The sequence below is a fragment of the Bos grunniens genome, chromosome 9 (assembly GCF_055505025.1).
Source record: "Bos grunniens cultivar Pamir isolate PY7600 chromosome 9, Bosgru_T2T1.0, whole genome shotgun sequence".
NCBI classification, from domain to species: Eukaryota; Metazoa; Chordata; class Mammalia; order Artiodactyla; family Bovidae; genus Bos; species Bos grunniens.
The window spans coordinates 16,698,158-16,726,047 of record NC_141173.1 but is presented as its reverse complement, the minus strand read 5'-3'; positions in this window follow the sequence as shown (position 1 = coordinate 16,726,047).

Here is a 27,890-nt window from a genome sequence, read left to right as displayed (position 1 = left end):
AGTATTTTACTTCAGAATGAAAAATGAACAGTTTTCACTCTGTTCATTGCAAAATACCCAGAATACAATGCTGGTCATTTGAGGAAATGTACACCCCTCAATTTCTCCATCACCCTTTTTCTTAATACTGTTTACCAAAAAGAAACTTCAACAGCATTTGAAAAATGATTTTCCAGGAGCCTGGTGGGCTGCCGTCTAGGGGGCCGCACAGAGTCGGACACAACTGACACGACTTAGCAGCAGCAGCAGCAAGATTCCCAACGGAATCAAGATTGCCTCCCCCCTCACCACCACCTTAATATAATCACTTGCTTATCAGAACACAAAAATTTGCACCATAAGGGTACATTAACTTAACAATGAGAGTCACTCTCAAAAAAAGAAAGAGAAGGAAAAAAACTTCAGTGTGGTAAATATAACATGGATTTCTGCAAGTATTAAGTGTCTAAAATAGGCAGCTAAAACTGGATTTAATATTATTTTGTAAATAAATTATTCCCTTGTCCCTAAACATAAATCTACACATTCACAATAGTCCTAGAAAAGAAATACTGTGATTAACATAATATATTATGACAAACTAGTTTCAAAATCCCCAAATTCAATGTCTTGATAAAAATTCTGATCAGAAAAAAATGTGACTCAATTTTAAAACATTGTCAAAACAACATCACATTTAAAATCTTCCACGGTTTACACAAATAATAAGAATTTTCAATTTTCCCATTGTGACTTAAAACACAAATAGTTCAGTTCAGTTTCTCTGTTGTGTCTCACTCTTTGCAACCCCATGGACTACAGCATGCCAAGCCTCCCTGTCCATCACCAACTCCAGGGCCTTGCTCAAACTCATGTCCATCAAGCTGGTAATGCCATCCAACCATCTCATCCTCTGTTGTCCCCTTCCCCTCCCGCCTTCAATCTTTCCCAGCATCAGGGTCTTTTCTAATGAGTCAGTTCTTCCCATCAGGTGGCCAAAGTATTGGAGTTTCAGCTTCAGGATCAATCCTTCCAATGAATATTCAGGGCTGATTTCCTTGAGGATGGAATGGTTGGATCTCCTTGCAGTCCAAGGCACTCTCAAAGGTCTTCTCCAACACCACAATTCAAAAGCATCAATTCTTCGGCACTCAGGTTTCTTAGTAGTCCAACTCTCACATCCATACCTGACTACTGGAAAAACCATAGCTTTGACTAGATGGATTTTGTCAGCAAAGCAATGTCTCTGCTTTTTAATATGTTGTCTAGGTTGGTCATAGCTTTTCTTCAGAGGAGCAAGCATCTTTTAATTTCATGGCTACAGTCACAATCTGCAGTGATTTTGGAGCCCCCCAAAAGTAAAGTCTCTCACTGTTTCCATTGTTTCCCCATCTATTTGTAATGAAGTGATGGGACCAGATGCCATCATCTTCATTTTCTGAATGTTGAGCTTTAAGCCAACTTTTTCACTCTCCTCTTTCACTTTCATCAAGAGGCTCCTTAGTTCTTCTTCACTTTCTGCCATAAGCGTGGTGTCATCTGCATATCTGAGGTTATTGATATTTCTCCCGGCAATGTTGATTTCAGCTTGTGCTTCTTCCAGCGTTTCTCATGATGTACTCTGCATATAAGTTAAATAAGCAGGGTGACAATATACAGCCTTGACATACTCCTTTTCCTATTTGGAACCAGTCTGTTGTTCCATGTCCAGTTCTAACTGTTGCTTCCTGACCTGCATATAGGTTTCTCAAGAGGCAGGTCAGGTGGTCTGGTATTCCCATCTCTTTCAGAATTTTCCACAGTTTGTTGTTATCCACACAGTCAAAGGCTTTGGCATAGTCAATAAAGCAGAAGTAGATATTTTTATGGAACTCTCTTGCTATTTGATGATCCAGCAGATGTTGGCAATTTGATCTCTGGTTCCTCTGCCTTGTCTAAATCCAGCTTTAGCATCTGGAGGTTCACAGTTCACATATTATTGAAGCACAGCTTGGAGAATTTTGAGCATTACTTTGCTAGCATGTGAAATGAATGTAACTGTGTGGTAGTCTGAACATTCTTCGGCATTGCCTTTCTTTGGGATTGGAATGAAAACTGACCTTTTCCAGTCCTGTGGTCACTGCTGAGTTTTCCAACTTTGCTCGCATATTGAGTGTAGCACTTTCACAGCATCATCCTTTAGGATTTGAAAGAACTCAACTGGAATTTCATCACCTCCACTAGCTTTGTTTGTAGTGATGCTTCCTAAGGCCCACTTGACTTCCATTCCAGGATGTCTGGCTCTAGGTGAGTGATCACACCATTGTGGTTATCTGGGTCGTGAAGATCTTTTTTGTACAGTTCTTCTGTGTATTCTTGCCACCTCTTCTTTATATCTTCTGCTTCTGTTAGGTCCATACCATTTCTGTCCTTTATTGTGCCCATCTTTTCATGAAATGTTCCCTTGATATCTTTAATTTTCTTGAAGACGTCTCTAGTCTTTTCCATTCTATTGTTATAGAAAGCTGTTAATTTCAATGATGACATCAGTTTTGGTCTTTAGCATTATTTTCTTCATAAAAAAATTGAGTTGTAATGTGATCATTTCCGGTCTGATTGGTTTTCAGTATTTTATAAATGTATATTAAAAATTTCTTAAAAGCCAACATGTTTAACTATTGTGAGAGAGAATAACTATAAACAGCTTTATTTAAATCATATTTAAAAATTAAAGATTAATAGGTCTACATTTCATTGCTTATTAAGGCCAAGTATTTCTTTTTTATTTGTTTTTTAATTGGAGGAAAACTGCTTTACAATGTTGTGTTTGTTTCTGCCATACAACAACACAAATCTGCCATAATTATACAGGGAGGTGATATAAACATGAGGAAAGCATGGCAACCCGCTCCACTGTTCTTGCCTGGAGAATCCCATGGACAGAAGAGCCTGGTGGGCTACAGTTGATGGGGTTGCAAAGATTCAAACATGACTGAAGCAACTTAGCACACATATACGCATGATTATATAATATATACCCTTCCTGATAGGTTTCTTGTGAGGATTAAGTGTGCACACAGGATGGTATATAGTAAACAGTCATTAAACATAGTGTAGGTGATGCCTCTCATTCTGCTTTGTCTCAAAGTCTTACATGTATGTATGTGTATATATGTGTGTGTATATATATATATATATATATATATATCTCAAGAAACTCCTGGTGTAACAGGCAAATTTGGCCTTGGAATACGGAATGAAGCAGGGCAAAGACTAATAGAGTTTTGCCAAGAAAATGCACTGGTGAACACCCTTTTCCAACAACACAGGAGAAGACTCTACACATGAACATCACCAGATGGTCAACACCAAAATCAGATTGATTATATTCTTCGCAGCCAAAGATGGAGAATCTATATACTGTCAGCAAAAATAAGACCAGGAGCTGACTGTGGCTCAGATCATGAACTCCTTATTACCAAGTTCAAACTGAAATTGAAGAACGTAGGGAAAACCACCAGACCACTCAGGTATGACCTAAATCAAATCCCTTATGATTATACAGTGGAAGTGAGAAATAGATTTAAGGGCCTAGATCTGATAGATGGAGTGCCTGATGAACTATGGAATGAGGTTCGTGACATTGTACAGGAGACAGGGATCAAGACCATCTCTATGGAAAAGAAATGCAAAAAAGCAAAACGGCTGTCTGGGGAGGCCTTACAAATAGCTGTGAAAAGAAGAGAAGTGAAAAGCAAAGGAGAAAAGGAAAGATATAAACATCTGAATGCGGAGTTCCAAAGAATAGCAAGAAGAGATAAGAAAGCCTTCCTCAGTGATGAATGCAAAGGAATAGAGGAAAACAACAGAATGGGAAAGACTAGGGATCTCTTCAAGAACATTAGAGATACCAAAGGAACATTTCATGCAAAGATGAGCTCGATAAAGGACAGAAATGGTATGGACATAACAGAAGCAGAAGTATTAAGAAGAGGTTGCAAGAATACACAGAAGAACTGTACAAAAAAGATCTTCATGACCCAGATAACCACAATGGTGTGATCACTCACCTAGAGCCAGACATCCTGGAATGTGAAGTCAAGTGGGCCTTAGAAAGCATCACTACGAACAAAGCTAGTTCAGGTGATAGATTTACAGTTGAGCTATTTCAAGTCCTGAAAGATGATGCTGTGAAAGTGCTGCACTCAATATGCCAGCAAATCTGGAAAACTCTGCAGTGGCCACAGGACTGGAAAAGGTCAGTTTTCATTCCAATCCCAAAGAAAGCAATGCCAAAGAATGCTCAAACTACCGCACAATTGCACTCATCTCACACAGTAGTAAAATAATGCTCAAAATTCTCCAAGCCAGGCTTCAGCAATATGTGAACCGTGAACTTCCTGATGTTCAAGCTGGTTTTAGAAAGGGCAGAGGAACCAGAGATCGAATTGCCAACATCTGCTGGATCATGGAAAAAGCAAGAGAGTTCCAGAAAAACATCTATTTCTGCTTCATTGACTATGCCAAAGCCTTTGACTGTGTGGATCACAATAAACTGTGGAAAATTCTGAAAGAGATAAGAATACCAGACCACCTGATCTGCCTCTTGAGAAATCTGTATGCAGGTCAGGAAGCAACAGTTAGAACTGGACATGGAACAACAGACTGGCTCCAAATAGGAAAAGGAGTACATCAAGGCTGTATATTGTCACCCTGTTTATTTAACTTCTATGCAGAGTACATCATGAGAAACGCTGGACTGGAAGAAACACAAGCTGGAATCAAGATTGCTGGGAGAAATATCAATAACCTCAGATATGCAGATGACACCACCCTGATGGCAGAAAAGTGAAAGAGGAGAGTGAAAAAGTTGGCTTAAAGCTCAACATTCAGAAAACGAAGATCATGGCATCCAGTCCCATCACTTCATGGGAAATAGATGGGGAAACAGTGGAAACAGTGTCAGACTTTATTTTTCTGGACTCCAAAATCACTACAGATGGTGACTGCAGCCATGAAATTAAAAGACGCTTACTCCTTGGAAGGAAAGTTATTACCAACCAAATAGCATATTGAAAAGCAGAGACATTACTTTACCAACAAAGGTTCGTCCAGTCAAGGCTATGGTTTTTCCTGTGGTCATGTATGGATGTGAGAGTAGGACTTGAAGAAGGCTGAGCACCAAAGAATTGATACTTTTGAACTGTGGTGTTGGAGAAGACTCTTGAGAGTCCCTTGTACTGCAAGGAGATCCAACCGGTCCATTGGGATTTCTTTGGAAGGAATGATGCTACAGCTGAAACTCCAATATTTTGGCCACCTCATGCGAAGTGTTGACTCATTGGAAAAGACTCTGATGCTGGGAGGGATTGGGGGCAGGAGGAGAAGAGGATGACAGAGGATGAGATGGCTGGAAGGCATCACTGACTCGATGGATGTGAGTCTGAGTGAACTCTGGGAGTTGGTGATGGACAGGGAGGCCTGGCGTGCTGCGATTCATGGGGTTGCAGAGTCAGACACGACTGAGCGACTGAACTGAACTGAACTGATAACCAAATATCTTGTAATCTCATTCTTTATCCTCTCCTTTCATGGATATATCTTTAACGAAAGATTTTTAAAGCATGGACTTGTTTCAAATCATACTGTAAATTTTGGTTGTGGTCAGACACTACCAAGCAACTAACAATTTCACTTTCTTTGAGTTCAAGCGACATATATAATTCTGTTATTCATCCCATGTTGAGTTTGAAATTCCATTAGGAATATTTAATGGAATGTAAGTGACATTTCTGAAAAATGCTTTCTCTAGGTCAGTGTGTGTGACTCTTAATTATGGCCATTTCTGAGATGAGATTCTTTCATATATATATATATATATATATATATATACACACACACACTTATGAGAGCAAAATTTCTTGAACCCAACTCTCCCAGTCAAGCTCAGCTCCATCACTGACTCATCATGTGGCCTCCAGTAAATTATTTAATCTCTCTGAGTCTCAGTTTCCTCACATGTGAAATGAACACAATAATTGTACCTTCCTCGATACAGGGTTCTCGTGAGGATTAAGTGTGCACACAGGATGGTACATACTAAACAGTCAGTAAACACAGTGTGATGGTCACATATCACACAGCGTGTGATGGTCCGTTCCACCTTATCTCCACATGAGCTCAGTGCCTGAGGAAGGAACTGGCCCTCTCTGCCTGGCAAAGTTCAGTCTGAAACACGATTGAATGGCACGTGCAAATGACTATGTGTAGAAATGTAGCTGTTTTATTTTAGCTAAAAATCTATTCAAATAAGTCTTTCTCAGGTATGTATTTAAATCAATAAGTTCAAATGGTCTCTTAGGTCTGTTTCTCCCCACCATTCATACATAATTTGGTGACTGCCTTTCCATGTTGGAGGTAAAACAGTTTTCTTAACTCTTATGGATTCCTCTTCTGATAAAATTTTTCAAATGCTACCCATCTTTTACAGTCCATCCTGAGTAGAACTTCTGTCAAAAATCTTTTCTGACTATAACAGGCAACTTGGCACCTTGCCTTTCCTCAATTTCTAAGGGTTTTACATAGTCTGAATGTCACTTGATTCTACTGGCTCAGATTGCTGCATATCTTAAAATTGAAAACAATTTAAACAAAAACTAAAATCACTTGGAAATTATTGGAAATTATAGCTTTGTGTTAATTAAACCATAGGGAAAACATTCAGAAATATATTTCTGATTTCCTCAAATCCCATAGGTGTAAGTTGTTTAAAATTACTTCTTATTTAGTGAATGCATTCTATGTTCCATACTGTAGGCTATGTGCTTTTCCTATCTTGTTTAATTTAAACCTAATGGGCCAGGGTAACCAAGAGGTAGGTTAAGATAGATGGTAAGGAGAATTATTGTTTGAGGAGTTAAACATTATGGATTTTGTTCATATTATTAATTGAATTCTCCTAACAACCTTTGATGGAGACACTAAATTCTCCCTTTATAGGTGAAAAAACGGAAGGTAAATGGGTTTAAATCATTAATCCAAGGTCATGAATTGACCAATAATTAGCAAGTGTCAAGCCCAAGGTTAGAATTCCTTGATTTCTGACTCCAGTACCTGAGGACTAAGCCCTAATTCATTCTCTGACCAACTTGTGACCTTGGGAAAGTGAGTTAAACCTGCCAGACCTCAGTCCCCTTGTTGGAAAGGAATTACTATAAAACCAAAAGCTAACATTTATTGAAAATGTACTTTGTTCATGAGCTGTGGTAAGTGGTTTATGGAAATTATTTCATTCTGTCCTCAGAACAAATTCACAAGGCACTTATTATGATCCCTGTTTTAGAAATAAGGAAAGACAAGCCCAGAGAGTGTTAAAACACTCAGACCACAGAGCTCGTGTGGTTGACCTCGACTTCATGTCCCACTTTCCTCTCCACCACGTGCTACGCTGCCTCCAGGGACTGAAAAAATCTGCCATCAACACTGCGAAGCATCCGGTGAAAGAGTGCATGTGAAATGGCTAGCACAAAAAATGTCAGCTTTGCTTACAAAATCATAGGTAATACCAACTAATGTATTAGGACAAAACTCAGCTCTAAAATATCCTTGACAAGCTCTAAAGGTTGGCCAAATTAACAAGAGGAAATTTCACAGGATAACAGCCAGGCCCTATAATTAAATTTAAAAAATCAAATGTACCTGTTCTGAAGAGAGCAGGCCTGATTAGCAGCTGGTACATAAAAGGATTTTAGTAGATTTCAAACTCCAGGATACAATACTGTAATATAACAACTCCCCCCAACAGAGTCAAAGTTATCTTAGGCTACTTTAATGGAAATTCAGTCTCCAAACAAGATGGACCATAATGGGACTCAATTTGCACTGGTTGGATCATGTCCGGAGTACTGGGGTTCAGTCAGTTTTAGAGAAAATGATGATAGAAGAGCCGAGAACTCAGAAATCTGCCACACTGGACCCTGAAGTTCCGACACTGTACCAGAAAGTTCACACTAGTGGTCATTAAATATTTGAAAGTTTTATATTCTAGATGGCCCTTTAAAGCAAAATAAGAATCATGGTTGGAAGATACAGGGAAGAATGTTCCAGTTCACTATAAGGGCAACTTTCAGAAGCAAGTAAAGTCACATAAAATTGTATGAGGGGCTTCCCAGGTGGCGATACTGGTAAAGAATTTGCCTACCAGGGCAGGAGACACAGAGATAAGGGTTAGATCCCTGGGGAGGGAAGATCCCCAGAAGTAGGAAATGGCACCCAAAATCACTAGGACAGTAACTATAGCCATGAAATTAAAAGGTGTTTGCTTCTTGGAAGGAAACCTATGACAAACCTAGACAGTGTATTCAGAAGCAGAGACATCACTTTGTCAACAAAGGTCCACATAGTCAAAGCTATGGTTTTTCCAGTAGTCAGATGTACGGATGTGAGAACTGGACCATAAAGAAGGCTGAGCACCAAAGAATTGATGCTTTTGAACTGTCGTGTTGGAGAAGACTCATCAGAGTCCCTTGGACGTCAAGGAGATCCAATCAGTCCATCCTAAAGGAGATCAGTCCTGGGTGTTCATTGGAAGGACTGACACTGAAGCTGAAGCTCCAATTCTTTGGCCACATGATGCAAAGAGCTGATTCATTGGGAAAGACTTTGATGCTGGGAAAGATTGAGGGTAGGAGGAGAAGGAGGAAACAGACAATGAGATGGTTGGGTAGCATTACCAGCTCAATGGACATGAATTTGAGCAAACGTCTGGAATAGTAGCAGACAGGGGAGCCTAGTATGCTGCGGTCCATGAGGTCACAAAATGTTGGACACAACTTAGTGACTAAAGAACAACAACAAAATTGTATGAACTTCTTTAAGACTATGAGTGTTTACTTTCATTGTAGGTGTTCAATCAAAAGGCCAACAATCACTTGTCAGAAGTATTATGCAAGCAATCCAGGTAAGAGACAAGGGCTCAGAATACATAAACTTACTATATTCCTTCCAGCTTTGTAATTCTATGTGTGAACAGGAGTAGGAAGATTTTAATCTGACAGAAGTTACATACTTCTGCTTGCTTAAATTATTTCAGACAGCACATTAATTGCATAGTGCCATACTCATAAGTGGCTTAATAAATAGTCTCTAAATAAAGAAAACTTTTCTACACATCAAAATAATATGTTGTCTAATAAATTTAAGTTTAAAATGTAGTTTAAATGCATCCTACAAGTTTAACACTTTATAGGCTATCAGATAAGATCAGATCAGTCGCTGGGTCATGTCCGACTCTTTGCAACCCCATGAATTGCAGCACGCCAGGCCTCCCTGTTCATCATCAACTCCTGGAGTTCACTCAGACTCACGTCCATTGAGTCAGTGATGCCATCCAGCCATCTCATCCTCCGTCGTCCCCTTCTCCTCTTGCCCCCAATCCCTCCCAGCATCAGAGTCTTTTCCAATGAGTCAACTCTTCGCATGAGGTGGCCAAAGTACTGGAGTTTCAGCTTCAGCATCATTTCTTCCAAAGAAATCCCAGGGCTGATCTCCTTCAGAATGGACTGGTTGGATCTCCTTGCAGTCCAAGGGACTCTCAAGAGTCTTCTCCAACACCACAGTTCAAAAGCATCAATTCTTCGGCGCTCAGCCTTCTTCAAGTCCAACTCTCACATCTATACATGACCACAGGAAAAACCACAGCCTTGATTAGATGAACCTTTGTTGGCAAAGTAAGGTCTCTGCTTTTGAATATGCTGTCTAGGTTGGTCATAACTTTCCTTCCAAGGAGTAAGCGTCTTTTAATTTCATGGCTGCAGTCACCATCTGAAGTGATTTTGGAGCCCAGAAAAATAAAGTCTGACACTGTTTCCACTGTTTCCCCATCTATTTCCCATGAAGTGGTGAGACCGGATGCCATGATCTTCGTTTTCTGAATGTCAAGCTTTAAGCCAACTTTTTCACTCTCCACTTTCACTTTCATCAAGAGGCTTTTTAGTTCCTCTTCACTTTCTGCCATCAGGGTGGTGTCATCTGCATATCTGAGGTTATTGATATTTCTCCCAGCAATCTTGATTCCAGCTTGTGTTTCTTCCAGTCCAGCATTTCTCATCATGTACTCTGCATATAAGTTAAATAAACAGGGTGACAATATACAGCCTTGACGTACTCCTTTTCCTATTTGGAACCAGTCTGTTGCTTGTCCAGTTCTAACTGTTGCTTCCTGACCTGCATACAAATTTCTCAAGAGGCAGATCAGGTGGTCTGGTATTCCCATCTCTTTCAGAGTTTTCCACAGTTTATTGTGATCCACACAGTCAAAGGCTTTGGCATAGTCAATAAAGCAGAAATAGATGTTTTTCTGGAACTCTCTTGCTTTTCCCATGATCCAGTGGATGTTGGCAATTTGATCTCTGGTTCCTCTGCCTTTTCTAAAACCAGCTTGAACATCAGGAAGTTCATGGTTCACGTATTGCTGAAGCCTGGCTTGGAGAATTTTGAGCATCACTTTACTAGCGTGTGAGATGAGTGCAATTGTGCAGTAGTTTGAACATTCTTTGGCATTGCCTTTCTTTAGGATTGGAATGAAAACTGACCTTTTCCAGTCCTGTGGCCACTGCTGAGTTTTCCAAATTTGATGGCATATTGAGTGTAGCACTTTCACAGCATCATCTTTCAGGATTTGGAATAGCTCAACTGGAATTCCATCACCTCCACTAGCTGTGTTCGTAGTGATGCTTTCTAAGGCCCACTTGACTTCACATTCCAGGATGTCTGGCTCTAGGTCAGTGATCACACCATCGTGATTATCTGGGTCATGAAGATCTTTTTTATACAGTTCTTCTGTGTATTTTTGCCATCTCTTCTTAATATCTTCTGCTTCTGTTAGGTCCATACCATTTCTGTCCTTTATCGAGCCCATCTTTGCATGAAATGTTCCTTTGGTATCTCTGATTTTCTTGAAGAGATCCCTAGTCTTTCCCATTCTGTTGTTTTCCTCTATTTCTTTGCACTGAGTGCTGAAGAAGGCTTTCTTATCTCTTCTTGCTATTCTTTGGAACTCTGCATTCAGATGTTTATATCTTTCCTTTTCTCCTTTGCTTTTCGCTTCTCTCCTTTTACAGCTATTTGTAAGGCCTCCCCAGACAGCCATTTTGCTTTTTTGCATTTCTTTTCCATGGGGATGGTCTTGATCCCTGTCTCCTGTACAATGTCACGAACCTCATTCCATAGTTCATCAGGCACTCTATCTATCAGATCTAGGCCCTTAAATCTATTTCTCACTTCCACTGTATAATCATAAGGGATTTGATTTAGGTCATACCTGAATGGTCTGGTGGTTTTCCCTACTTTCTTCAATTTAAGTCTGAATTTGGCAATAAGAAGTTCATGGTCTGAGCCACAGTCAGCTCCTGGTCTTGTTTTTGCTGACTGTATAGAGCTTCTCCATCTTTGGCTGCAAAGAATATAATCAGTCTGAATCAGTGTTGACCATCTCGTGATGTCCATGTATACAGCCTACTAATTAATTTACCATTATGTGTGACAAACCATATTTAGGTTTCCTTTTCTTTTTGTTCTGCTTTTCTCTTTTCAGGGCTGAACTGACAAACTCCCCTCACCACAAGACTCGAAATACTACTATTACTAGCCCAGATCACTCTTTTGAGCTCCATATCTGTATCTCTTACTCGATAGTTCCATTTAGATAGCCAAGAGATATCTCAAAAAGATTATTGTTGCAATTGAGCTTTTAAAGGCTAAATCCCACCCACAATCTAGTCTTCCTCCAATTTTCCAAGTCTCAGTAAGTGACCCATTCATCCCCAAATTTGTTTATGCCAGAAAGCTTGGAGCCTTCCATGAAAGTTCCTTCTCCTTACATCCCATAACTTGCCTGTAACCAAGTAGCAATTGTTCTCAAAAGCATTCCTCTATCCACTTCTTTCCATGGCTTATGCCCTCATTCCAGCCCATTCCATCCTCATCTCACACCTGAACTACTGCAAAGCCTCAGAACTAGCCTACCCTGTCTTAACTGTTGTGTCCTAATTGTATTATCTCTGTTATAACAGCTTATCTTTTGGTTATTTTGCATTTCTATGTAGTCTACAATCTGAGATAGATATTTGTCAGTGGTCTTTTAACATATGGAGGTGGAAGGGCAGGATTTCATGCATGGAAAGAAATTCTTTGTGATATTTTCCATATTTTGATTAATATTTAATTTATTAAATTTATGCATGTTAAAATATTGCTTTACTTAGCTCCATAAGATAAATTGAAAGATCTTATTTTATTTCTGAACTTTCAGCTAAAAATAAAAACCTCAATTTCATTTGTTCTTTGAATAATACATAATAATTCATGTTTAACAAATTAAATTCTTTTAAAACATTTAATACCACTTACATACATAATTAATCAAATCCTGTTAGACAGTTCAAGTCTTAATCACCCACTCAGTATACCTGATTCTCTCAACTACATTAAACACAAAAAGGCAGACTTACAAATTGAACAAATACATTTTCTTAGACCATCACTCTTGTGAGTCTAAGTCACACATTGTTTTAACAGGTCATATTTTATTACACATTTCAAATATCTTGGAAAACAAAACAAGAATCTTTTGGGCTAAAAAATGTGAAGACATATCTAGATGTCTTCTCTCCTGAAATACTACTAAAACCCAGAGTAAAAGACATTTTTTTAAACAAATCAATACACCTAATCTCAGACTTCCAACCTCCAGAAATATGAGAAATGAAATTTGGTTATTCATAAGCCACCTAGTCTATGGTGTTTTGTTACAGCAGCCTAAACTAAGGCAAAACCCACAAATATATTCGGAAGACTACAGCACAGAATTTTGGAAGTTAAAAAGCCTAAAGCCAAGAAAGGTAGAAACCAAGTAAGTAGTAAGGAAAGCTAAGAACCAGCCCAGTTTACAGCATAGAGTCTCCAAACTGTTCAGGAACAGGCAGCACCAGGCGTTTCAGGTAGAGGGGCTCAACTGTGGAGACAATTAAGGACAATTTGGTTTTAAAGGACATTTACATGTTTAAATCGCCTGCCCCCATCCCATTTTTGACAGAAAGTTTATACTTTTGGATAAAGAAAACAGAAGGTCTCTAGACTGATGAATACTGGAAAGAGTTGGGGGCTTAATTATTACATCTACACAGGGGAAAATAATGAAACAGCAGACCAGTATAAATGCAGAGAGTCCCGATGCCCTTGCCCCATTGAGCGCTCAGAAGTCTGACAGTCACATCTTCATCCTACAAACAAGTGATTAGAAGGCCCTTTCCTGGGAATCTGACTAGCCCAAGAGGAGTTCGGAGAGTGTGTGTGTGTGCGCGTGTGTGCGCGTGTAAGCACACGTGTGCACTCACATGCACACGTGCGCATTCAGTCATGTCCAGCTCTTTGTAAACCTTTGAACTGTAGCCCTTCAGGCTCCTCTGTCCTTGGGATTTTCCAACAATACTGGGGTAGGTTGCCATTTCCCACTCCAGGAGATCTTCTCAACCCAGGGATTGAACCTGTATCTGTTGTGTCTCCTGCATTGGCAGGTGGATTCTTTACTAACGGCAGCACCTAGGAAGCCCAATTCTAGGAAGTTTTTCTAAAAAGCAGCCTACACTAAAGCAGTAGTATTCAACTGGGAGCAATTTTCCCACCCCACTCCCCCAGGGAAAAATTTAGCAATATCTGAACACATTTTGCTGACACAACAGAAAGGAGAGTTTACTAGTATCTAGCAGGTAGAGGTCGGGAATGCTGCTATGTATCAGGACAGTCTCCACCTCTAATGACAGAAAACAGGAAAAAAAAAATCTATCTCCAATTTTAAATAGTGCTGAGGTTGAGAAATCCTACCCCAAAGAGAAATTCAAAGTTCACAATTCCTGACAATCCATCAAAGTTACCAATAAGATTTTTGTCCCCCAAATTTTTAACTGGGAACTGGGAACCAAGAATTATCAGACCCCTGAGCAAGACTTATAACTTGGAAGATAAGAAAACAGGATCAAAACAAAAGAAACTGAGACCATGGAGGGAGAATAAAATTTCAAAAATATATTATTCATCTTGAAAAAATGAGAGAAGATACTGACTCTGTAAAAATATAAAGAATGCAATAAAGCAGTTTTGGAAACAAAATTCATGCAGGCAAAAATTTTAAAATATCAGTGAAGGATTGCAAGATAAATGTGTACAAATCCCTAGAAAATCGGCAACAAGAAAAAGAAATGGAAACAAGAAAGAAAATAAGAGAGGAGAGAATTAGTTCATGAAGTGCAACACCCATATAATATATGCTCAAAAGAGAGAAGAGAGACAGTAGAAGGAAGAAAATTATTTAAGAAATATCACAGGAAATTTCAGCAGAAAAAAAGACCTTGAATTTCCAGATTGAAAGGTTACACCAAACGCCCAGCTTACTGGTTTTAAACAGCAACTCTAGAAGATAAAAGTTAGTAGAATAATGCCTTTAAATTATAAAAGGAAACTCAATTCTCTACCCAGCCAAAATATTAGCTAGTTTTGATATTTTTAAAGATATTTCAGACATAAAATGTATTTTAAAGTGTACCTTCCCACAGACATATGTACCAATGAATAAAATAGGGGAGCCAGAAATAAAACTTCAGGTACACAGGCAAATAACTTTTGACAAGGATGCCAAGATCATTCAGTGGAGAAAGGACAGTATTTTCAACAAATGGTGTTGGGGAAAGTGTATAAACATATGGGGAAAAATGAATTTGGACTTGTTACATAATAAAAAAATTTGAAAGTGTAAGTTAAGTTGCTCAGTCGTGTCCAACTCTTTGGGACCCCATATACTGTAGCCCACCAGGCTTCTCCATCCATGGGATTCTCCAGGCAAGAATACTGGGGTGGGTTGCCATTTCCTTCTCCAGGGGATCTTCCCAACCCAGGGATTGAACCCAGGTCTCCCGCATTGCAGGCAGATGCTTTAACCTCTGAGCCACCAGGGAAGCCTTAAATAAAAAAATTTAAGTGGATCAAAATCTAAACATAAAACGTAAACCTATAAAACTCTTAGAAGAGAATATGTGGGAAAGCTTTATGACACTGCAAATGACAATCATTTCTTAGATGTGACAACAAAAGTATAGGGGACAAAAGTAAAACTATATAAATTGCACTAAATAAAATTTAAACTTCTGTGCTTCAAAGCACTCAATTAACAGAGTGAAAAGGCAACCTAAAATATGAGAAACACTTGCAAATCATTGATCAGTTAAGAGGTTAATATCCAGAATATATAAAGAATTCCTAATAATGCAACAAGAGCAAAATAAACAGGCCAATTTAAAAATGGGCAAAATATATGAATAGACATTTCTCTAAAGAAGATATACAAATGGCCAGCAAGTATATGAAAAATGTTCAACATCACTAATCACTAAGGAAATCAAAATCAAGATCACAGTGAGATGCCACCTCATATCCGTTAGGATGGCTACAGAAAGAGCAACAAAACTCAGAAAATGCCCATAAAATGGGCATCTTAGCACAAATGGATTTAGAATTTAGATTTCTAAATTCACAGAAATGTCCCCAGACTGAATCAAGAGAAATATAAAACATGAGCAGACCAATTGCCAGCAATGAAATTTATCAGTATTTTTAAAAACTTCCAGAAAACTAAATACCAACACCAGATGGCTTACCAAGCAGTTAAAAATGAATTAACACCTATTTTTCTCAAACTATTCCAAAATACTGATGAGGAAGGACTCATTTTGAGTCCACCAATGGACTGTATACCTCATCATAATAAAGGCCATATATGACAAACCTGGGTTTCCCCAATGGCTCAGCAGCTAAAGAATTCACCAGCAATGCAGTTCAACCTCTGAGTCAGGAAGATCCCCTAGAGGAGGGTATGGCATCCCCCTCCAGTATTCTTGCCTGGAGAATCCCTTGGACTGAGGAGCCTGGTGGGCTACAGTCCAAAGGGTCGCAGAGAGTTGGACATGACTCATTAAGCATGCATGCATATGACAAACATACAGCCAGTATCATAAAAAACATTGAAAAGCTGAAAGCATTTTGTCTAAGATCAAAAACAAGACTAGGATGACCACGCTCACCAATTTTACTCAGCATAATATTGGAAGTCTTAACCACAGCATTTAGACAAGAAAAAGAAATTTTAAAAATCCAAATCAGTAGGAAGAAGTAAAACTGTCATTGTTTGCAGGTGGCATGATACTATGAAATCATAAAGACATCATCAAAAAAACTACTAGCATTTATCAATGAATTCAGTAAGGTTGTAGGATATAAAATTAATATGCAGAAATCTGTTTATACACTAACAACAAAATATCAGAAATAGAAACCAAGAAAACATTCCCATTTACAACCACATCAAAAAGAATAAAATACCTATGAATGAATCTAATTAAGAAGATAATTACTAAGGACTTCCCTGTTGACCTAGTGGTAAAGAATCCACCTTGCAATGCAGGGGATGAGAGTTCGATCCCTGGTTGGGGAACTAAGATTTTGCATGCTGCGGAGCAACCAAGCCCATGCTCCACAACTACCAAGCCCAAGCACTCTAGAGCCTGTGCTCCACAAGAGAAACCTGCACATCACAGCTAGAGAAAGCCCTCGGGCCACAGTGAAGACCCAATGCAGTCAAAAAAGAGAGAGAGAGAAAAAAAACTATACAATGGGAAAGCCTGACAAAAACTGCTTCAGCTAGGTGATCAAGGCCAACACCAAATATGAAATCATGTTGACAGTATGCCCCCAAATGATGAAATGAGCATGGTACTTTACCTCTTATGGTCTTCCTGTCCAGAAATTCAGATTTGCGCTTTTGCCCTTATAGCCACACTCTAATCATAAGAAAAATATCAGACAAGTTCTTATGGAGGAAATAAAAAACTAAATGATATTTAGTCCTGAGGTCACATGTCTGTTTTTCACCTTTTCCTTTATGGGTCATGTTGTAAAATGCTTGATCTTCTTCTGCAAAATATCTGACCAGTACTCCTCAAAACTGTCAAGGTCATTGAAAAGAAGGAAAGTCTTAAAAACTATATAAATGAAAGAAGTCTAAGGAGGTACAGTGTCTAAAATGTAATGTGGTATATATACTGAATTGGATCCTGGAATAGAAAAAAGGCATTAGGTTAAAAAGTAATCTGAATAAACTATGGATTTTAGTCAACAATAGTAAATAAATATTGGTTCACTAGTTGGAATAAATGCACCATATTAATGTAGTATAGTATAAAATACACACTAATATGTCCCCCTAAAGGGAAAATTGGGTGGGGCATATATGGGAACTCTCTGTACTCTTTGTAACTTTTCCATAAGTGTGATATTATTCTGATAACCTAAAATCTAAAAAATAAAAATGTATTAATAATAAAATAAATAGAAATAGTCAATAATACTCAGAAGCATGCAAGGTGAGTACTGAAATGACTGTTCACATTGAATGGCCAGGTAAATGCTAAGAATGGCAAAAATAGAGCCTTTTTTTTCTCTAAGACAATATCAAATGTAGGTATTTCCTACATTTTAAAGAACTCAATAGAAGACCCAAAGCTTTCATCAGTTGATGATCATTACAATTAAATTACTTTACTGTTCCTCCCCCAAACTCTTCCTTACAATCTAATTAAATTCATTGTACTACAATTTCAGCTCATCTTCCTTTTGATTTTTCTAGATGAAGACCTGAATATGGTGGACCATAGTGTGTACTTGTAAATGCTGTACAAGTACTTAAAGACAATTATGAAAATGACCTGTAGTCTGGAGGCCAAATAACTGACTCTTTCACCTTTTCTCTCGTGGGTCATATTTCTGTCTTTAATCATCTTTGTAATTTTTTTAACCTCTTTATTAAAAAGTCTCAACAGTGCAAAAGAACAAACTATTTAGCAGACTTGCAGCATTATAACAGCATTGCTAAATTTCATCCTTCAGATTTTCCCTTTTCTTAAGTCATACTCAGACTTCTGCAGCTGAAAAAATAACGCCAAAATTTTGCCCTAAGATACAGAAATTATATTGTCACTGAAATAATATCTTCCTCCAAAATAACACTGTGCAAATTGAAATACCACTGTAGCTTTTCCAGAACCAAGTGTTTAGCATTCAAAATGCATATTTTGACTATTTTAGTACATGCTCCATAATTAGGTTATTATGGACAATCCTTACTTCAATAAATAATAAAGAACTAACCTCATAAAATAAAGCAATTACTTTCAAAATTCTAGCCTTTTCCTTTCTACAAGTAGACTCACTGACCTCTCTTTTTATAACTGCTGAGGTTAAACAAGATGTGTCTGACAATGAATTATAATAACACAAGAGTCAATCCACTTAAACTGATCTGAAAAAGAATCATTTTATCTTCCTAAAGCTACCTATTATTGGTTTATCTTCACCTCATGAAGTTAATTTGACTTTTTTACATATAAAACTGCCAAAGTCTTACCAATGCTCAGGAAGGAAGTGCCAATACACTAATTTCTGGAGCGGCTTCATTTACCCAGTTTCTACGTCTTTTACATTTATCATTTTCATTGTTTTTTGTAGCTAATGTGTTCCTCGGTTAAATTCATCACACTTGTGACAAATAGAAAATAAGAAATTCACAAAAATTTGACCTATAAATCAATTCATATGTTTTATTGTAATTGTATTGCATGGGTTAATCCCAATGTGGAAGCACTAAATCCACAGTTCCAACTGGTCACACTTTCTCATCAGTCTCTCACCATCTCAAACACACGATTTTTCATTTACATGGGACTAATCTAAACACAAGAATATGAAAATCTTTGCTCACTTCTGATAAAATCCCCTGCTTTTTCCCCCCAGTTTTCCTACCTTCTCTCCCATTTTCTATCTATGTTCTGAAATTCACTTGTCCCATAAGAATCCTTCTGTAACAGACATATTCTGCCCCACTCACATTCCTCATCTCTTATCATTCTCATTCAGGCCAAGAACTTCATTGCAAGTCTGTCTGAGGAGCCTCTCAGACTAAAGAAGCAGGTATTGATGGGAAGGTCAGAGATGCTGGGAAGTTAATGCCTCAGGGGTAACTCTTCACCAGTGATGGGCAGGAGCTAGTAGGTGTGTTTGTCCTTCTGAGGGGCAACCTGGCTCTGTTCTACATAGTATTGAAGAGGTCTACGCTGACATTGAACTTCAGGTGCCCACAATGACAGTCTGTTTATTAATGCACTTAATAGCTCTTTCTTTTTCTGACAATATTCCCTGGGATCACCTCCCAAATAAAACTTCTTATGCTCAAATCCTTGTCTCAGGGGTCAATCTGAAGCCATGATCTTTATATCAATATTTATTTTTCTTTTCCATTCTCATTCTGAATACAGAGGGGTCAAAGCCACTCATTGATAGTTCTAGCTATGTTTGAGTTAATATTTAAGTTATAATCATGTAACTAGAAATCCTTGCTTGATTTCCATAAGCTCGATAAATTTAAAATTATAATTTTAGAGAACTATGTTACCAGTTATTGATGCTTTTGAACTGTGGTGTTGGAGAAGACTTTTGAGAGTCCCTTGGACAGCAAGGAGATCCAACCAGTTAATCCTAAAGGAAATCAGTCCTGAATATTCATTGGAAGGACCAATGCTGAAGCTGAAGCTCCAATACTTTGGCCACCTAATGCGAAGAACTGACTCCTTGGAAAAAACCCTGATGCCTGGAAAGATTGAAGGCAGGAGACGGAGACAACAGAGGATGAGATGGTTGAATGGTATCACTGACTCAATGGACATGAGTTTGAGCAAGCTCCAGGAGTTGGTGATGTACAGGGAAGCCTGGCATGCTGCAGTCCATGGGGTCACAAAGGGTTGGACATAACTGAGTGACTGAACTGAACTGATGTTACCGGGTTCAAAATAGTTTGAGCTAAACTTTGCAATCATGTTGTTAATTTCCTGTAATCAGACATGAGCTTTCAAATTTCAGAAATATACACACTAATACTAGCATGGTCCTAGCATGAAATAGCTTTCAAATATTGGTTCATTCTTCACTGTGTGGGACATGGTATCACTAATTTGTATACCCATTTCATAAATTCTGCAATATCTAGTTGACCTTCAGGAAAATATGAATTTTCTCCATTGCCAACAAAATGGACAGTGATTAGAACTGCAAATAGTCTGATAAAACATTAAATAAGATTTAATGAAATACTTTAAGTTAAAGGCCAGCTTTCATTAAATAATTTTGATGAGGCATATGGTATGTGAGCATCCATCTGTGCTCCTATGCGGGGTCTCACAGATATTAGGAGAGAGAGAACAGGGGTGGTCAAGACGCTCAGTACAGGAAGGCCCCTCCACTTCACAGAACCACGCCCACAAAAAGAAAGTCAAAGCCAACAGCAGGGAACTGGCAAAATTGGATGTTTGTGAGAGAATTTAGTTGGAGTCTGGTGAAAAGTGTCTGTTTCATTTTACTCTAGGCCCTTGATTTCTTTTCCAAATAATTGGTACTGTTCTGAGAAATAGAGTTAATCCTCATTTAATATCCAAAGGCATCCAGTAAGGCACATTGCTGCTTCTCACCATCACACTGAGAGATTACTCTCTGGGATAACTTACAGGTATACTCAGCACCAACCAGAGCTTCTAGAGAAATATTAAGCAAAGTGGCATTTGGTCCCTATAAATTTCTAAGAGAATGAGGATAGAAGGAACTGGCATTTGGTGAGAAGACAAGTAGTGATTTTCTCACCATCAACTTTTATTTTCTACATGTGTGCTAAGTCACTAATGTCTGATTCCTTGCAGCTCCATGCACTGTAGCCCACAAGACTCCTCTGTCCATGGGATTTCCCAGACAAGAATACTGGAGTGGGTTGCCATTTCCCCAGGGGATCCTCCCAACACAGGGATCAAACCTGAGTCTCTTATGTCTCTTGCATTGGCGAGCAGGTTCTTTACCACTAGTGCCACCTGGGAAGTCATTTTCTACATGAGTTGTGCTTAATAAAATGGCTTTAAAAAATATTAGTGCTCTTTGGTACAGAAATATAAAAATTCAGGGAGTTAGAATGTTCCTATTATGAAAGGTCCTAGTACTGCAGAATATCGACACTTCAAAGGGCTGAAGAAACAGAAAAAAACAACGGGCCCTGAGATAGCTGCTCTATGAACCAGCCATCACCTAGGACTTTCTCCTAACTCCTCCTGAATAGTGTATGCATGCAGATCCAGGTGCCATCACACATTCTAAATCAGCCCCCACAATGGCAACACCATCGAAATACAGACGTAGAAATCATGCTGCAGTCTCTAGACGTGTCCACATCCCTGCAAATGGCACAGTTACGTTCCTTTCTAAGACTGAGTACTATTGCATTGTCATGCAGAGTGAAGTAAGTCAGAAAAACAAATATCAAATATTAATGTGGAATCTAGAAAATAAGGCAGATGAACCTTATATGCAAAACAGAAATAGAGACACAGATGTAGAGAACAAACATATGGACACCAAGGTGGGAAAGAGGGGTGTGGAATGAACTGGGAGGTTGAGATCGACATACAGACACTATTGATACTACGAATAAAGTAGATAACTCATGAAAACCTGCTGTATAGCACATGGAATGCTACTCAATGCCCTGTGGTAACAAAGAAGGGATATATGTATACCTGTAGCTGATTCAGTTTGGTGTACAGCAGAAACTAACAAAAAATTGTAAAGAAACTAAACAATTTAAAAGAAAGAAATCAGGCTGCAAGGAGTACTTACAGGTCAACAGCGTAGTTACAAGGAAAACTTATCACAAAACTTTTCTCTTTTAAATTGGAAGATAATTGCTTTACAATGTTGTGTTGGATTCTGCCACACAACAACATGAATCAGCCATAAGTATACATGTGTCCCCTCCCTCTTGAACTTCTCTCCCACACCCCACCACTTCTCACCCCACTAAGCTGTCACAGAGCTCTGGGTTGAGCTCCCTGTGTTATACAGCAACTTCCCACTAGATGTCTATTTTATACATGGTAATGTATGTGTTTCAATGCTATTCTTTGAATTCATTCCACCCTCTCCTTCCCCTACTGTGCCCACAAGTCTGTTCTCTATGTCCACATCTCCACTGCTGCCCTTCAAATAGGTTCATCAGTGCTATTTTTCTAGATTTTATATATATATATGTATTAATATATAATATTTGTTTTTCTCTGACTTACTTCACTCTGTATAATAGGCTCTAGCTTCATTCATCTCGCTAGAACTGACTCAAATGCATTCCTTTTTATGGCTGAGTAATATTCCATTGTATATATGTACCACAACTTCTTCATCCATTCATCTGTTGATGGACATCTAGGTTGCTTCCATGTCCTGGCTATTGTAAATGGTGCTGCGGTGAACACTGGGGTACATGTGTCTTTTTTTTTTTTTATATGTCTCTTTGAATTATGATTTTCTCAGCACATATGTGCATGAATGGGGTTACTGGGTTATATGGTAGTTTTATTCCTAGTATTTTAAAGAATCTCCATACTGTTCGCCATAATGGCTGTATCAGTTTGCATTCCCACCAACAGTGCAAGAGGGTTTTCTTTTCTTCACATCCTTTCCAGCATTTAACAAACAGATTTTTTTAATGATGGCCATTCTCACCAGTGTGAGGTGATACTTCATTGTATTTTTGATTTGCATTTCTCTAATAATGAGCAATGTTGAGGATTTTTTCATATGTTTATTGGCCATCTGTATGTCTTCCTTGGAAAAATGACTGTTTAGGTCTGCCCAACTTTTGATTGGGTTGTTCGTTTTTCTGATATTGGGCTACATGAGCTGCTTATGTATTTTGGAGATTAATCCTTTGTCAGTTGTGTCATTTGCAGCTATTTTCTCCCATTCTGAGGGTTGTCTTTTCATCTTGTTTATGGTCTCCTTTGCTGTGCAAAAGCTTTTAATTTTAATTAGATCTCCCTTGTTTATTTTTGTTTTTATTTCCATACTCTAAGAGGTGGGTCAAAGAGAATCTTGTTGTGATTTATGTCAAAGAGTGTACTGCCTATATTTTCCTCTAAGAGTTTTATAGTTTCTGGCCTTACCTTTAGGTCTTTAATCCATTTTGAGTTTATTTTTGTGTATGGTGTTAGGAAGTGTTTTACTTTCAGTCTTTTATCCATAACTGTCCAGTTTTCCCAGCACCACTTATTGAAGAGGTTGTTTTTTCTCCATTGTATATTCTTGCCCTCTTTGTCAAAGATAAGATGCCCATAGGTGCATGGGTTTATCACTGGGCTTTCTATCTTGTTCCATTGATCTATATTTCCATTTTTGTTCCAGTAACATACTGTCTTGATGACTGTAGCTTTGTAATATAGTCTGAAGTCAAGAACAGAGCTTTTTAAGTCCACATACTGAGGCTAGATTGATTTAAAAATGTAACCTGTATTACTATAAATTTGGCAATTAGTAGCCACAAGCATAATTTAACTACAATAGCCCAAATAGGCCAAACACAAGTTTCTGTTATGATGCTGTGGCTAAAAATATGGTGGCTGGGAAAAGAGAAACTCTAGCTAATTGGAGAAGCAGAGAAGTTAACCACAGAAAGACATATTAATACAAATTGTACCTGTGTAGCCAAGAACAAACCTGATTCTGTATATGATCTATTTCTTTAGCTCTGACCCTTGTGCTCTATTGCCTGTGCTTAGTCATGCTGACCCTACACTTTTTAAAAAGACGTTGCCTATAGCCTGATATATACAATATAGCCCATTCTCAAGCCTCTGACCTTTAAAGGTCCATTCATATAGATATTGAAAGTTGATTTTTTTTAAGTTGCAGAGAAGAAAGTTAAAAAAAAAAATTTTTGGAGGCTTTTTTTGTTGTAGGTTTTTGGTTTTGTTGCTGTTGTTTGTTTTTCTTGTTGGAGGTTTATAAGAACATTGTGACCTAACCTATGTAGAGAGCTAAAATAACAAAGGATTCTGATACCAAGAAGTATGCAACAACCAGCCATATCCCCTTCTTTTAGTATAAAAGAAGCCTGAGTTCTAACTCAGTTAAGATGGTTCTCTGAGACAGTAGTCTACCATCTTTTCTGTCAGTCGGCTTTCTGAATAAAGTTGCCTTTCCTTGCCTCAGCAATTCGTCTCTCTATCTGTTGGCCTGTGGTGCTGTGAGCAGTACAAGCTTGGATTCAGTAACACTGCCTGAGGCCCATTGTGAAACTAGCACCACCATTCTCTTCCCAACTTTACTTTTATTTTCTTCATGTAAAATGCATCAAGAGAAATCTTATTCAACGACTCAACTATATTAATAGAATAATATAAAATATATGTCAACATGGTTTATGTCTGGAAGATTACTATAATATTAAAATTAGTGTCAATCTATGATTTTCATATGTGTTAGAGACAGGAAACTAAGTAGGGAAAAAAGAAAAAGTGTTCTGATCCTGAGGTCAATGAATCTAATTTCAATTCTACATAGAAAACGGCCATGACAGCAACTAACCCTCTTCCTCTAGGCTACACATAATGTCCTGTGACAGGAGATGGGGAAAAATCAATTAACATTTTATCATTTAAATGATGATTGATGATGTATTAAAATATTCATGAAGGAAGAGCATGCTTTGAAAACTGTTCAAAGCATCCAAAGTATGGGTGATGTAAGTCCATTAACTGCCTTTTGGAGAATGTATGCATTACAGATGCCATTTACCGAAAATAAGACACCATGTATATAGTGAACTTTGAAGTAATTTCTCCAACAGAATATATACCAGCTAGACACTTAAACAAATATGTGTGATGCACTGTGATGAAAGGATCTATCATTTTATCTATGCCACACCCCCACATCTTGCTTGATATCATCTTTAGGCTTTTTTAATTCCCTCAGGAAAGCATACTCTGACCCTCACGTCTGCATGAAGCATCCCTACATGTCCTTCCATCATATAGAAACCCGCACTTATATCACAGCTCCTCTCTCCATGCATGCTAATTCCTGTTTACTATGTAGAAGCTCCACTGGCCAATGCACTTTGGAAGTTGGGGGCCATGCTAAGCTCACTTCCTTTTCTATCCTTAGCATCTCCCAAAATGCCTGGCACTCAGTAGGTACTGCATAAACACTTAAGTGAAATCTGTCTCAATGGGTCCAGAGTCACATTTTAATGATTAACCTATGATTATCAACGAAATAATTTTTGTTGGATCAAACTTGTTAAAAATTTAAGAGTCATTCATATATACCAGCATGTCTTTGGGTCATTTCTTTACAACATTTTTATTGCCATTAGGATAGCCATGGTGATTTTAAGACAAATAACAAATGGTAAGTAAGATAAAATCTACTGCCAAAAGAAAACTTGTAACTAGCCTCCATCCTACCTGAAACCTAGTTTTCTCATTGCTACAACTCAAGTCCCTCAGTTCCAGTCATGCATGACTCTCTGATATGCAATTCAGCCTAATTAGCTTCTACAACATCTTATGGGATAACACCACCACGACCAAAGGCCAGCATGATTACACCTCTCAGATTTCTCATAGTCTGAAACATAACTTATATCACTGAAATGCAATATGACATTATAAATGATATTTTTTAAAGGAGGCATAGTATTATGAAAGACAGAAATAGAGAGCCAGAAGTGATTACATCTGTCTATGGCAGTCTTGGAAGAAAAGTTATGACCAACCTAGATAGCATATTGAAAAGCAGAGACATTACTTTGCCAACAAAGGTCCGTCTAGTCAAAGCTATGGTTTTTCCTGTGGTCATGTATGGATGTGAGAGTTGGACTATGAAGAAGGCTGAGAGCTGAATAATTGATGCTTTTGAACTGTGGTGTTGGAGAAGACTCTTGAGAGTCCCTTGGACTACAAGGAGATCCAACCAGTCCATTCTGAAGGAGATCAGCCCTGGGATTTCTTTGGAAGGAATGATGCTAAAGCTGAAAGTCCAGTACATTGGTCACCTCATGCGAAGAGTTGACTCATTGGAAAAGACTCTGATGCTGGGAGGGATTGGGGGCAGGAGGAGAAGGCAACAACAGAGGATAAGATGGCTGGATGGCATCACTGACTCGATGGACGTGAGTCTGAGTGAACTCCGGGAGTTGGTGATGGACAGGGAGGCCTGGCATGCTGCAATTCATGGGGTTGCAAAGAGTGGGACATGACTGAGCAACTGAACTGAACTGAACTGATGGCAGTCAGGAAGTCTTCTGAAAAGAAATAATACTTGAGCAGTGTTTTTATCTAGGGGAAAATAGTGTTGACATTAACATATATATACACACATATGTGTGTGTGTACATATATACATATATATACATTGAATATCTATATAGACACATTGAATTGAAATGTATGTGTGTATATAGATCCTTCTGAGATGGTGCAGTGGTAAAGAATCCCCTTGCCAATGCAGAAGGGATTCCCTTGAGTAGGAAATGGGAACCATGCCAGTATTCTTGCCTGGAAAAACCCATAGACAGAGGAGCCTGGTGGGCTACAGTCTATGGGGTTGCAAAGAGTTAGACACAACTGAGTGACTAAACATGACGATGACATCAGACTCACTCACCTAGCTCCCCAGGTAGGTATTATCATCCCCAAGAAAAGGAAATGCAAAAAGGCAAAATAGTTGTCTGAGGAGGCCTTACAAATAGCTGAGTAAAGAAGAGAAGCAAAAGGCAAAGCAGAAAAGGAAAGATATTCCCATCTAAAGGCAGAGTTCCAAAGAATAGTAAGCAGAGCTAAGAAAGACTTCCTAAGTGAACAATGCAAAGAAATAAAGGAAAACAAGAGAAGGGGAAAGGCTAGAGATCTCGTCAAGAAAATTAGAGATACCAAGGGAACATTTTATGCAAAGATGGGCTCAATAAAGGACAGAAACAGTATGGACTTAACAGAAGCAGAAGATATTAAGAAGAGGTGGCAAGAATATTTGGCAAAACTAATACAATTATGTAAAGTTTAAAAATAAAATTTAAAAAAATAATAATAAAATAAAATAAAGACTGTTACAAGAAGCAAAAAAAAAAAAAAAAAGAACATACAGAACTGTATGAAAAAGGTCTTCATGACCCAGATAACCACAATGGTGTGATCACTCACCTAAAGTCAGACATCCTGGAATATGAAGTCAAGTGGGCCTTAGGAGACATCACGAACAAAGCTAGTGGACATGATGGAATTCCAGCTGAGCTATTTCAAATCCTAAAAGATGCTGCTGTGAAAGTGCTGTACTCAATATACCAGCAAATTTGGAAAACTCAGCAGTTGCCATAGGGCTGATAAGGTCAGTTTTCATTTCAGTCTCAAAGGACAATGCCAAAAATTGTTCAAACTACTGGACAATTGCACTCATCTCACACACTAGCAAAGTAATGCTCAAAATTCTCGAAGCTAGGCTTCAACAGTACATAAACCAAGAACTCCCAGATGTACAAGTTGGATTTAGTAAAGGCAGAGTGACCATAGATCAAATTGCCAACATCAATTCAATCATAGAGAAAGCGAGAGAATTCCAGAACATCTACTTCTGCTTCATTGGCTATGCCAAAGCCTTTGGATCACAACAAATTGTGGAAAATTCTTAAAGAGATGGGAATACCAGACCAACTTACCTGCCTCCTGAGAAACCTGTATGTAGAAACATACAGGAAGCAACAATTAGAACAGGACAGGGAACAACAGACTGGTTCCAAATTGGGAAAGGAGTACATCAAGGGCGTATGTTGTTACCCTGCTTTTTTAACTTATGCAGAGTACATCATGAGAAATGCCAGGCTGGAGGAAGCACAAGCTGGAATCAAGATTTCCAGGAGAAATATCAATAACCTCAGATATGCAGATGACACCACCCTTATGGCAGAA